A 10,956-nucleotide genomic window follows, 5' to 3' on the forward strand; every position below is an offset into this window, starting at 1 on the left:
TATACTCAAAGAATACAGAGGCAGAGATGAAAGTTTTTATCTAGAGTGGGAAAAGAAATAATAAATACTATAAATATGACAAAACCCAGAAAAATGTGATCACATAATATTTATATATAATACATAATGTGAAATAAAATTATATGTGTGACATATCTTTTTCTGTTTTTTTTTTTCATGTTTTCTGGTATTTGCAATTTGCTTTCTTGTTCTAAATAATATTTACTTTCATCCCAAACTTTGTGGTCATAATTGAGTGTACTTTTTAGAACAGCCCTCCCAACTGTGTGACAAACCTTTCCAGAAGTTTCTATAGGCATGATGATAGAATAATGCTTCCCTCACATGCCCCAAGATGTCCACGTCCCAATCACTAGAATCTGAATATGTTGCCTCATATGGCAAAAGGGATTTTGCAGGTGGGATTAAGAAAAATATTTTTTTAAGAGAAAGATTTTGAAATGGGGAGATTATCCTGGATTATCCAAATGGGCCCTAATTGTAAGATTGATTGATTGATTGATTTGACACAGAGAGAGAGAGAGAAAGTGCGCACAAACAGGGAGAGTGGCAAAGGGAGAGGACGCAGCCGACTCCACACTGAGCAGAGACCCTGGGATCATGACATGAACCCAGGGCAGCTGCTTAACCAAGCTGGTTAAGCACCCAGGTGCCCCAAGTCGGCTCTAATTGTAAATTTAAGAGGGACGCCGGAGGGTTGAAGTCGGAGTGAGTGAGCTGTGAAGATGCAAGCAAGAGAGAGAGATTTGAAGACTCTATGCTGCTAGCTTTGGAGTTGGTGGAAGGGTCCATGAGCCAAGAGAGATACAGGTGGCCTCTGGAAGCCGAGAAAGGCAAGGAAACGGATTTTCCCCTGGAGCCTGCACTGCAGATACCTTGATGTTAGACTCTCCCCCCCCAGAACCGTACGAGATTAAACGTTGTTTGAAGCCACCAGGCTTGTGGTCATTTGCAACAGCACCCAGAGCAGATGAATCCAGCCTTGTGTCCGCATCAGAACATTTCTGGGATCACACTCTACATACGCCTGGCAGCTGGCTTTCCCCCCTTTTCCCAGCTAGCAACAGATCCTGAAGGTCTCTTCTATACACACACATAGGGAGACGCTGCCCTCCCAGGCAGAGGCGGTGATGCTCCCTAACATTCCTCCCACCCCTGCCGGTAGGGGGGGCCGTATGCCTGGTATGGCTCGTGGGCTGTGGGCACAGCTGAGTGGCTAGCTCTGCCTTAGAAGGGAGAGGGCATGGGCAGTGTGGGTCAGTCTTCCAGGCCGAAGATGCACACTCACGGCACGCTTTCCCCAGGGGGCAGCTGCGGAGGGCGCTGCGCACAGATGCGCAGAGCAGAGCGGGGCAGGGACAACGTTAGTTGCTACCCCAACATCCATCCTTCTCTTCCTTCTCCATGACAAAGCCCTGACTCTTAGCTGGACAAACTACTTTGTCTCCCTTGACACTAGCGTGATCTTGTGTGTGAGTTGTGTGTGGAAGGCTGCTCACATGTTTTTTTTTATTATTTAAGATTTTATTTATTTATTCATGAGACACAGAGAGAGAGAGAGAGGCAGAGACCCAGGCAGAGGGAGAAGCAGGCTCCATGCAGGGAGCCCGACGTGGGACTTGATCCTGGGTCTCCAGGATCACACCCTGGGCTGAAGGCGGTGCTAAACTGCTGAGCCCCCTGGGGCTGCCCCATGGGTTTGACTCAGGTGGGAGAGAGCTCCCTTTGTCTTCTTGCACAACCCGGGTTCTTGGAAGTGCTTCAGAGAAGCAGGCATCTGAGAGTCCAGAAGATTCTCTTTATCTACCAGTTGGCTTAATTGAGATGGGGGGAGGGGTACGGCCCTCTCCTGTCAGCATACCAAGTGCCTCCTTTGTACCAGAACCTTCCACCCCCACTCCCACCCACCTCTCCCCCCACCCCCATGTGTGGTGGTCTTGCATACTGGTTCTGTGCATGTTCAATTACTCCACTGCATTAGCAGTGGGAGAGGGGAAGGTGGAGTTTCTGGGGGCTCGGGGGTCTGAGCGTGTGAATCCGAGGGCAGACAATAATGCGTGAACACCAACACGGCTCCCCTCTGGGCCATGCAGAGAATTGACACTGCTGCCCTTTTTCTCTCCCCGCCATCAATCCATGTTGCTGTGGTCAAAATTCTTTGGTAGCAGCGCACAGAAACCCTCTCAAACTTGCTCCAAACTTGCTCCAAACTTGGCATCTCTTAACTAGGGGCAGGTCTGGCGGCAAGGGTCAGGATTCTGGAAGGCATTCAGGAAAGGAAATTTCTGGGTGCCTGCGTGGTCTCACATACCCCTGCCTCTCTCCATCACTCACTCCCTTTCCCTCAGGCTCCCTCTGCTTGTGCAAAGCCTGGGAACGCCTCCCTGCTCCCACGACCATCCAAGTGACCAGTGGGTGCTAGGTCAGCCAAGAGGGTGTTTATCTATCCACCCAATTGATTAAGAGCACACCCTGTGCCACACTCTGCGCTAGGCATAGCAGCCATGCTGATAAGGAGACGAGGTTGGCTCCGCTCTTGTTGAAGGCATTGGGGGCAGGCAGTTTACAATTTAATGGGATCTGGGCAGCCCTAGTTGGGAATCGCAGAGGACTAGATTATCCGCATACAAATCCCTGGGGGGATACAAACCCAGAGGGAGCTCATTACCCAGCATCACACAATTAGATGGGAAAGTAGAAGTCAGCTGATAGGCAAATAACCTCTCTCCACTTATAAAATGAGCATCTTTTGTACCATTTAAAAACAAATATGGCAGGGCACGTGGGTGGCTCAGTCAGTTAAGCATCTGTCTTCAGCTCAGGTCATGATCCCAGGGTCCTGGGATAGAGCCCCGCATTGAGCTCCCTGCTCAGCTGAGAGCCTGCTTCTTCCTCTGCCCCTCCACTGCCCCCTGCACATTCTATCTCAAACAAATAAAAATCTTACAACCCCCCCCCCCACCAAATATGGCAAGTGACACAAGTGAAGCTGCAGTAAAGATTTCTGAAATTCTGTCCCTTTCAGAAAGCAATAAAAAACTGGTGTAAACAGAGTCAACTCGTTGGAACTCCGGAAGTTAACCAAAGATTTGCAAGAACTCAGGAAAGGGCTTATCAAAAAGAGCAGCTGCGTCGTCGTAAGAAGAGCAGACCCTGCAATGTCATAACTTACTCTGGTCCCATCCCCTGCTCCCAGCCCAGCAGCGGCCTGGAAATAAGAGACTGAAACACAGACAGCGGCCAGACCACGCATGCGAGTAGAACTCTGCCCCACGAGCTGCTGCCGCCTGCCCAGCACACTAACCTCTACCGACCACGCTCAACCCAGGAGGCCGGCCTGCTGGAAGGCAGACTCGCAGGGAGCCAGACTGCTGTCTCCAGCATCTATTATTTCTCTAATAGTCTCTCTGCCTCGAATGGCCGGGACTGGACACTGACCCCTTCTCCAAGTCTTGTCCCCACCAGCAGGTTAGGACCAGCCAGAGAGGCCAAAACATACTAACTGGTCACATGGGACACCCCGCATCTAGCTGGCCGCCTCCAGCCTCCCCAGCCCACAGGCTCCCAGCAGGGCACACCTGGAACCTTCCATTTCTTCCACTCTGCCTGCCTGCGAGTCTCTGCGCAAACCCAGCGGATGGTGGCTGACTCCCTTGCCAGAGTAAGTCCTGACAAAAGAAGCCTTCGCTTTTCTCTTTGGGTTGATCTGTTGATTTCTACAAAAATAACAGCCCACATTGCGGGGGGAGAAGAGAGACCTCCTTCATGAAGGATTATTATCTGACCTGTTTGGTGACTCCTTGAAACACCAGCTCAACAGATTGGTCTTTATTTTGGGCCTCACCCAGTGCCAAGGCCACTATGCAGGGGCATCGCGGAAAGTATGTACAGGCAAACATTTTGGTTGTTACTTCCAGAGGCAATAGATAGTCGTGGGGGCAAACACTAGTGTAACCGAAAAGCTTTTTTCTTCTTATTGGAGGGTGGGTGGTATTAGAGCCCAACATCTGGGTGCTAAGCCTGCTCGTTGCCACTGGGTGTTGCTTCCATTAGACCCCGTCAGCTGACGGAACAACAAACACGTGCGTTTATACTGGCCTGTGTCACACGTGTCGCCGGTAGCAGGCACCTATAGCTGTGTCCATTTGTAGCCATCTGAGTTTATGTTAGACTGAGCATGAGTTCATAGTGCGGCCCGACCGACCACCACGTGGTCGGTTCTAGCTTCTTCCTCTCGCTTCTGTGTGAACTCTCATTTCAACAGGGAGAATTTGCCTTCTGTTGACTTGGTTGGTTTCCAGAATCTATGTGCCTTCACTTCTAGTCTCATGCCCAATGTGACTCAGGTCAGCACCTTATCCCCCACCTACTTCAGTGGGGCTGTTTTAGGCATTTGGGGCAGTGAGATCCTCTGGTCACAGCCTGCGTTCTCCTGGGGTCCCGCAGCTTCCACAGTGAGAACACTTGTAGGGGAGCAGTGACTCGTGGACATTAACCGGCATCCTGCAATCTCGCTATCAACTAACTCGTTCCAGGAGTCTTTTTGTCAATTCTTTGGGATTTTTATATAGAAAATCACATTTTAAAGGTATAAATCATGGGTGCCAGGTGGCTCAGTTGGTTATGCATCTGCCTTTGGCTCAGGTCATGATCCCAGTATTCTGGGATCGAGTCCTTTATTGAGCTCCCTACTCAGTGGGAATTCTGTTTCTCCCTCTGCCTTTCCCCCCTGCTTGTGATCTCTCTCTCTCAAATAAATAAATAAAATATTTTAAAAATGTATACATGTCTTTTTCTTAGGTGGGGGGAGGGGCAGAGGGAGAGAGAGAATCTCAAGAAGACTCCATGCCCAGCATGGAGCCCAGCTCGGGGCTTGATCTCACAACCTTGAGATCATGGCCTGAGTCAAAATCAAGAGTTGGATACTTAACCAACTGAACCATCCACGCACCTGTAAAGATATATATCTTTATATTATATGATTATATGACCATATATTGTATGTTTTAGTATTATAATATGTAATTATATAATTTTATGTCATGTTATATAGTTTTATATAATACATTATATTAATACAGTATATTATTATGTTACATATTTTATAATTATAGCCTATATATTAGGCTATAAAATATAGCCTAAAAATATATATATATTTTTAAAAGAAAATACCTTTTATTATAATTTCTTATGAAGTTAAAAACAGAGGCAGACCCTTTTAAATAAGGGATCATAAAACAACAAAGGGCCATTCCATTAAAAATCAAGGCTCCTAAAACATTTAAAAATGTAAGATAATACACAGGATCCTCAGTCAGCATCCAGCTACTAACACAGAGTTCCCCTGTCACAGCTATAGGGATTCATATCCACTTTCCAAATTCTCAGGTGAAGAAGGATGAGCTGTGTGACTTTTTTAAGTAGCAAAACTGCAAATTATATATACATAAAACAAGGCAAAAATCTTATATATTTATCCACATCATTACTGTTTCTAACATTCTTTATTTCTTTGTGTAGGTCCATACACCCAATCCATCGGTATAATTGTCCTTCCTTTAACATTTTTTATAGAGTAGATGTGCCGGTGATGACTTATTTTAATTTTTCTGTATCTGAAAATGTGTTTATTTTGCCTTCACTGTGGAGATATTTTCTCTGGGCACAAAATTCTAGGTTGACAATATTTTTGTTCAGTACATTAATGATGTTGCTCACTATCTTCTTGCTTGCATTGTCTCTGGTAAAAAATTTGCCTTCACCCCTTTCTCTCTCAGGGTGTAACATGTCTTTTTTTCCCTCTGGCTGCTTTTAAGATTTTCTCTTTATCATTTGTTTTGATCATGTTTCTTGTAATTGGAGTTTGTGGAGATGCATGGATATGTGGATTTATAATAAAACCTGGAAACATTTATGCTATTTTTTCAGAGAGTTTTTTTCCGTTCCCTGGTCTCTCCTCCATTGGATTCCAATTACACTTATATGAGGTTACTTAAAGTTGGTCCCACAGCACACTGATGCTCACCTTTTAAAATTCTCTTTTCTGGGGATCCCTGGGTGGCTCAGCGGTTTAGCAACTGCCTTTGGCCCAGGGTGTGATCCTGGAGTCCCAGGATTGATTCTCACATTGGGCTCCCTGCGTGGAGCCTGCTTCTCCCTCTGCCTGTGTCTCTGCCTCTCTCTCTCTCTCTCTCTCTCTGTATCTCATGAATAAATAAATAAAATTAAAAAAAAATTCTCTTTTCTGGGGCACCTGGGTTCTGCAGTTGGCTAAATGTCTAACTCTTGGTTTCAGCACTTGGGTAGTGAGTGATCTCAGAGTCAAAATCAAGCCTCTCATTGGGTTCTGCACTCAGCACAGAGTCTGCTTGAAACTCTCTCCCTCCCACCCTGCCCCTCCCTCCCCTGTGCTCTCTCTCAAATACATAAATAAATAAATAAATAAATAAATAAATCTTTTTTTTTTTTTTTTTTTTTTTTATGATAGTCACAGAGAGAGAGAGAGAGAGAGGCAGAGACACAGGCAGAAGGAGAAGCAGGCTCCATGCACCGGGAGCCCGACGTGGGATTCGATCCCGGGTTTCCAGGATCGCGCCCTGGGCCAAAGGCAGGCGCCAAACCGCTGCGCCACCCAGGGATCCCTAAATCTTAAAAAATCTTTTCTCTCTTTGTTTCATTTTGAATAGTTTCTATTATGTCTGTAAGTTCATTAATCATCTATTCTGCAGTGTCAAATCTGCCATGAATCCCATTCAGTATATTTTCCATCTCCTACAGTGTGATTTACATCTGTAAAAGTTTGATATGTGTCTTTTTTTTTTCTAAAGTAGGCTCCACACCCAACATGGAGCCCAATATAGGGCTTGAAGTCACGACCCTCAGATCAAGACCTGAGCTGAGATCAAGGGTTGGATGCTTAACTGAGTGAGTCACCCAGGTACCCCATTGATTTTTGTCTTTTAAAATATCTTCCATGTCACTACTTTGCTTTTTGAACATATGGAATTGGTTACATATCAGTCTGTGTTCAATAGTATATATAAAACACCCAGTGGTTTAAACAGGGAAAGTTTAGTAGAGGTATTAATTTAAGTTTAAAGAGGTATTAAATTATGATAAAAGAATGATTATAAAATACAAAAAGGCTCTGTATGGTGTTCTGGGGCTAAGGGAGAGGGCTCTAGGAGAACCCTCTCCAAGGCCAGGGTCTGGACCTTATTGGAGAGGTTGTAGGTTCAGCCCACTGGAAAGCAGAGAAGTCTACTGGTTCATCCTGGCCAGACCTGGTCTATAGCCACTGGGGCTAGCAGAAACCCATTCCCTAGACTTCAGGCTGGGAATAGGCCATCAGCCAATGCTCAGGCACATAGGCATGAGGAAGGAGTGGTGGGTGTGCAGGCAGATGGAAGTGAGCCACAGTTGGGGGCTAGGTATGGAGATGAGCAGAGGCAAGCGGGGTGCTGGTGCAGGCAGGAGGCCTGGAGTGTGTAATGTCTGTGTCAGAAAGGTCATAGGAAGATTGTCACCAGGTCAGACTGCAAGAGCATTGAGGATCCATGGGTTCCGGGCACACATGCTGGGTTCTCACACCCACGTGTTCTCACACCCATCCCATTGACCCACCATGCAGCAGCTGGACCCAGTAGGGAAACCCTTCTGCTTGAAATGTCCTTCCAGTGTGCTCTGCTGTGAGAGCTTATCATTGCGCTCACTGCCAGGGAAAGGCCTACAGGAATTCACCCCATTCCCACAGAGTGGGTACTGAAGGGTGAATTTGGGACTGAGAGGTGATAAGTTGGTTACTAGCATCAATTATAATAACTTCCCGAATGTTCTTGTCTGTGAATTCTAACATCTGTGTCAACTCTCCATTAGTTTGAAGTGATTAGTGTTTGTCCTCATCATGGATCATATTTTCCCATTTCTCTGTGCACCTGGTAATTTTTGCTTGGGTGGCTGGCTATCTGTATTCCTATAAATGTCCTTGAATTTTGTTCTGGGATGCAGCAAAGTCAGTTGGAAACAGTTTGATTCTTTTGAGTCTTGTTTTGAAGATGTGTTGGTTGCACCAGAACAGTGTGCTGTTTAGGGCTAATTATTTCCGCTTCTAAGCAAAACCCTCTGTGTACTCTCTGCTGTGTCTGTGAGTCGAAACTTTCCAGTCCTGCTGGCGGGAACAGGTGCTACTCCCAGGTGAAAGTGAGCTCTCGGCTCTGTTTGCTCTAATCCTTCTGGCAAGTAGTTTCCTCACACACATGCGCCGAGCACTCACTGTTTTGCTCAGGCTCTCTCTCCCTCTGCCTCTCTCCCACCTCCAGATCTCTGGAGCTCGCGCAGTGCAGCCCACTCCTCTCTGGTGCTCTGTCCCTAGAATGCCAGCTGCCATGGTCCTCAGCTCCATCTCTTTGCCTCAGGGCATCTGTCAGGCTCTGCTGCAGTGCCTCTTCTTGGGCTGCAGCTCAGAAGCTCTCCAGGCAGACAGCTAGGACAGTGTAGGGCACAGGTAATCCCCTCTCTACCCACCTCTCAGAGCTCACTGTCCTGTTTTCTGGTGTCCTATGTCTTGAAAACCATTCTTTCACAGATTTTTATCTGATTTTGTTGTTTCTGTTGTTCCAGGGAGCAGTGTAAATCAGGTCCTTATTACTACTTGTTGGCCAGGGCCAGAAGCATCCCGAGATGCTCAGCAAACATCTCAGTGGAAATATTGAGAAGATGGCTAGACATGCTTATTTGGAATTCAGGGAAGAAGTCCAGACTGGGAGAACAGATTTGGAAGTCTTTAGCAGATCCATAAGCATGGCTGAGATCACCACCGAGTCTGGATCTGAGAGAAGACCAAAGACCAAACCCCAGATCACTTCGAAGTTTAGAAGGTGGTGAGCTGAGGAGGGCCCTGGAGAGGAGACTGAGACAGAGTGACCAACGAAACAAGAAACAAGAGGCTGCGACGGCAGAAAGCCTAAGGAGGAAGGTGCACAGAGATGAGTGGAACCACAGTGGAGGTGTCTGATTGGTCAGGTGAGATGCCATGAGCCTTGGCCCCTGGGTTTGACATCAGGGAGGCCATTGGTGCCCCTGCAGGTAGAGTGGTGGGGATGAAAGCCTGCCTCACCAGATTCAAGAGAAAACAGGAGACAGGAGAAAGGAGTCAGAGACAGCCATTTAGATAACATTTCTGAGGGATTTCGCTCTAAAGGATAGCAGAGGAATGAGGTACCTGGAGGGATCCAGGAGGTTTTCAAAGGAAGGTCTTTTTAAGAGTAGAGGTTTTATAGTGTGTTTGTAGGCTAGAAGGAATCATCCTATTAGCCAGAGAAATGCTGATGATACCAGAGAGAGGTAGAAGGTCATTGCTTATGGGATGTCCTTGACACGAGAGGTGGAGCTTTGATGAGGAGCATGGATAGTATATCTGTGGGGGGAGGACGAGGAGGCAGGGCATGTGGCACATGCAGGGGTGGGGCACGTGGAAGTTCCCTTCTGTTTGTCAGCATCATAGGAAGCAAGGCCATCAGCTGAGAGTGAGGTGGAGGAGTAGAGAAGGGAGTAGAAGGTGTGGAATCATCGCCCTGAGGCAGGTGGGTAGGTGAGCAGGACTGAAGACTTCCAGAGCACTCCAAGAGAGGACTGGCTCCCAACCACAGCTCTGGGAGGCACAGACAGCCCTCCTCGGGATGCCTGGTTTTATGACTGGACATATGGCAAGGCAGACATTTTTGAGCACAGAATTCATTTCTTTTCTGAGGCCAAGGCTCAAGGAATTGCTATTTCGGGATTCTCTATGGGAGTCTTCCTTTCCCTTCCCAAAAGTGGGAGAGGAATCAGATGAGTGGAAGCCAAGGACTGAGTAGGCTTGTAGACCAAAGGGAGAGCACCCCACGGCCAGGGGGAGGAAATCTGCCAGAGGAGAGGAGGGAGCATGGTGGCGGCGGCCCTGTCGGCCATCAGCATGTCTGTCTTCAGGTCAAAGACGACCACACAAAAGTTATGAAAGGCCAGGAATCCATTTAGGCAAAACTAAAATGGAAACCTCGCTTGGGAAATTGAGGGCCAGGTTTGGTTTGCTTTTTTCCTGAGCCTGTTTCCATTCGGCATCACACATGCCAAAGAGAAGTAAGCAGTGGTAGACTGTCATCGTACAAGGAAATGCAAAGCAGGCACCATTAATTCATGAAAGCTAAAGGCATTCCCTGTGGTTTTCCATGGTTCACGACTGGCTGTGTGTAGGAGCGAGTTCCTACGGCTGACTTATTGTGTTGGAGAGACACAGCTTGAGCATTAACACAGGCACCGCGAACAGTAGTGAAATCTGACGATGTCCCCGACAGGTCCAGGTGAGGGATTCTCACTTACACCTCACGGGTATCTGTGTCCCATGTGACAGCCAGGCTTCTGTGCCAGGCAGACCGCGCCATCCCAGCTTGACCTTTAGTTGACAGGGGTCTAAGCTGCTCCAATCCACAGTTGTTTTCTTTTTCTCTTTCTGTTGGGCATCATTATAGTAGTACCTGCCTCAGGGGACTGTCAGAAGAAGCAAATGGGTGAAATATGTAAAACATGGAAAGTGCTCAATAAACAGATGGTATTGCATTATGAATTATAGAATACACGATCGGAGCGCCTGGGTGGCTTAGTAGGTTGGGCAACTGACTCTTGATTTTGGCTCAGGTCATGAACTTCGGGTCATAAGGGTAAGCCCAGTGTGGGGCTCTGTGCTGCGTGAGGAGCCTTCTTGGGATTCCCTCTCCCCTACCTCTGCCCCTCCCTGTACTCATACTTGTGCTCTCTCTCTCTCTCTCTCTCTCAAAAAAAAAAAAAAAAAAAAAAAGAGCTAGCAACGACACAAAATAAATGATAGCTATTCTGAAATTCAGTGCCTTCTGTTCTATGTCTTGGGCTGTGCCAAAGATGTCTGGGAATTTGTTTAAT

Source organism: Vulpes vulpes, chromosome 9 (assembly GCF_048418805.1).
Source record: "Vulpes vulpes isolate BD-2025 chromosome 9, VulVul3, whole genome shotgun sequence".
In the NCBI taxonomy this organism is placed as follows: domain Eukaryota; kingdom Metazoa; phylum Chordata; class Mammalia; order Carnivora; family Canidae; genus Vulpes; species Vulpes vulpes.